This window comes from Chenopodium album, chromosome 11 (genome assembly GCF_948465745.1).
Source record: "Chenopodium album chromosome 11, dcCheAlbu1.1, whole genome shotgun sequence".
Taxonomy (NCBI): domain Eukaryota; kingdom Viridiplantae; phylum Streptophyta; class Magnoliopsida; order Caryophyllales; family Amaranthaceae; genus Chenopodium; species Chenopodium album.
In genome coordinates this window covers 42,200,847-42,204,301 of record NC_137844.1, presented here as the reverse complement: position 1 = coordinate 42,204,301, position 3,455 = coordinate 42,200,847, and the positions used below count along the sequence as shown (strand labels likewise).

The following is a 3,455-nucleotide window of genomic DNA, read 5'->3' as shown; positions in this document are numbered from 1 at the left end:
ATCCCATGGTGTGGGAACTCTATTTGGTATTCCTTATACCTCTCCCAAGCCTTATAAAGACTTTCATTGGCTTTTTGCTTGAAGCTTTGAATAAGAGCTCTTGCTTCGGCCGTTTTCTTTTAAGGATAGAACCGAGATAGAAACTCCTTAGTCACTTCATCCCATGTCCTCAAGAATTTTGGTTTCACCTCCTTGTCCAACCACTCCAATGCTCGTCCAATGAGAGAAAAAGGGAAAAGCTTAAGGCGAATAAACTCTTGAGAAATCCTATTCACCTTGATTGTGTTGCAATACTTCCCAAACTCTTTAAGATGATTGAAGGGACTCTCATGCTTTGCACCAATATATTGACGCCTCTCTATAAAAGTAATCATGTCTGGTTTAATCTCAAAGTCGGTTGACGGTGTCGTAGGTAGAGCAATTCCACTCTCATACCTATAGGCTCCCGGAACTCCTAGCTCCTTCAATGCCACTCTTGAATTTTCTCCCATGATTCAAATGGCACTAGAGAACGACCACGTGCTCTATGTATACAATCTCAAAAGAAACAATTAGTAGCACGGCTACAAATGTAGCCTAAAAGAAAGAAAATCTTTGTGTATTTTTCAAATAAATGGAATAGACTCAATCAACAATAGCAAATAACCATGCCATTCCTCGGCAACGGCGCCATTTTTGACATGGGATAAACCTAGGTCGTTGGTAACTAAGTTCCCCGATCAAAAAAAAAATTTGTACAACCAAACCCAACCCTAGGTATAGGGGTAAGTCCGGGTCGAACCCAAGGGAATGTGGTATTTACAACGGTCTCAAGCTAAGCTATTATGAAAGTTAAATGAGGGTTGGTCTAGCAAACCTAAGAACGCAATTAAACGATTACAAGAATGATATAAAGGATGCTAGGGAGTCGGGATCCACATGCACTCATGATAAGCACGTTAATTGGGAAAGAAATCGATCAATCATACAATGCGAGGGAAAGCAACAAATGCAATCAAAATCACTCAAAGAGCTATTTCCTAGGGTCAATTTAGATGTCTCTACAAATGACTTCAAAGGAAAATCGCAAATTAAGATCAATCGATAATAATAGCTTCCAAATCAATTTTTTGTCTCATTGAAACCTATTATGCAATCTAGCATGATAGTTAAGGTTGATCACTCCTCAAGATATCAAACACATGCAAAAATTTCACCAACCAATTTTATCACAATGATGATTAATCAAAATTCCTCAATTAACTATGAATTATCACTCATACATGCTTCACCCTATCCCTAATAAGTACTCTACTCACTGCACATTGCAAATTTGAACAACAAGGCTAATCTAATCACAAATTTCATCATCAACATAGTAATCAAAATGTGCTCAAACTTATCAAAAATCAATTCAAACCACTACAACAAATTGACTCTTGTGCCACGAATTATGCCACGGGAACACCAAAATCGTGGCATAATTTTAGCTAGCCACGGGAAAATATAGTCAACAAAAAAAGCTTAAAATGTCAACCAAATATTATGCCACGGGAGAAAAAAATTCATGGCAAAATTGAAACTAGTGCCACGGCTAATTTTTTTCCCGTGGCAAATAAACATTTATGCCACATGTAATTATGTTCCCGTGGCAAATTGAATTTTTTTCCCATGGCAAATAAACATTTATGCCATATGTAATTATGTTCCTGTGGTAAATTGACAACTGTGCCACAACTAACTTCGTTCATGTGGCAAACAAACACTTGTGCGTGGGTATTTTTCGCTGTGGAATTAAAACACTTGTGCCATATTAAAGTTTATTTTCTTGACCAGGCTTACATATGTATATTAATACAAACTAATAACATTGATTTTAATACTAGTGGAAAATTATCAAGCTAAGTTAGCGTACTATACTAATAACAAAGAATTAGTAACCGATGTTGGTAAGGCTCGTTACAAATAACAAAGAATTGGTAACCGACATTGGTATGGCTCGTTACAAATACAAGGTCAAAATGTTGACTTTATAATTTGTAACTAGCATAAACAAGTCTTGATACTAATTTAGTATATTTCTCACATGAAATAAACAAAATAAACAATAAAAACATTGTAGCAAATATCGTTAAACTTGGTTAATCATCTCTTTAATAATCTCACTCTGAACGAACTCTTAAAAGAGGCTTCAAGAAATGTCATTCGGGTTAGCTGTTTTATTTTGATTATGCCTTTTTCCTCTGTACAATGCCCCACTCTATTAGAATATTTTAATTAATTTGATTTGGTTTCTTAAAATGGTACTCTTTCAGTATTTTCACATTCCTTAAAGTTTAAGATCTAATTTTATCGAATTTTTTGGCCATTTTTAGTGGGGTTGTAATTTTTGCAGTAACATTGTAGCAAACACTATTGTGTGAATTGAATTTTTTTTGGCTAATTTAGCAGGGAGGTGCAAAATAGAAGATGAGATTTGGACCCAACTACTACAAGAAAATAAATAAAATTTATTTTTGAGGGAAGAAAATAAATAAAGTAAAACACTTTATATTTTCCTTATCTATATCTATATCAACATTATTATTAAAACTTCAAGGTAAGGAGTGTTATATCGCCATGTGTCATTTTTTTTGTATTATTGCGCCACATCATATTTTAAGCTTGCCACATAATCAAAGTGTAGTAATGTTTAGTCTTCTTAGAAAAATCTTCATTGGTTTAACCTCCATGTATTAATATTTAATTTAATTGAATTTTTTTTTCGTATGTATAACCACTACTCTATTTAAATTTCCTTTTTAATAATTGCACAATAATATAATTTGATTTAAAAGCTTTTCATATGTGTAACCACCCTATGTAAATTCCCCTTGAAATCCTTAGTAATTGCACAATAATATAATGTGTAAGAAATTAATCATTACTCTATTTTTTGTGCATTATAAAATTGTAATTACAGAGTACGAGCAATAATTAATAGTATATATTTAAATCAAAATTATAAAGATTTGATTTATCATTTGTTCTAAAAATAAATAAATAAATTATAGTCATAGTCAAACCAACTAACTCACACAAACAACTAACTAAGTACTTAAGATCTCTTCTTTAAAAAAACAAAAACACACACACACACACTATAAGCTCTCGGTGTCGAACAAGGCCAAAGTATAGTTTGATTAAAGTAATAAATTTATAATGAACCGCTGGGGCATTGCCCAGGCCATTAACTAGTTTTATAATTAAATATCTACGGAGCACTCGAGTACCCGTAAAAAAAAAATTAAAAAAAAATAAAAATTCTTACGGAGTATCAAAGAGGGCAAGTTAGGCATTCCCTCTTATTATCAATTTATCAGCTAGGATGCTTTTTCCATTTTTTTTTCTTTTTTTTTTTTGCATGTCATCCCAATTTATGAATTTATCAACTAGGATGCTTTTTTTGATAATACTACGTATGAGGGACCTATTGT

At 32.8% G+C, this 3,455-nt stretch overlaps 1 non-coding gene across 1 annotated transcript; it reads left to right on the top strand.

Moving 5' to 3' along the window:
* Positions 1-106, top strand: LOC145569759 (small nucleolar RNA R71). Its single transcript, XR_014096292.1, has one exon. It is a non-coding gene; the product is annotated as a small nucleolar RNA R71 (small nucleolar RNA).
* The last annotated feature ends 3,349 nt before the right edge of the window (positions 107-3,455 follow it).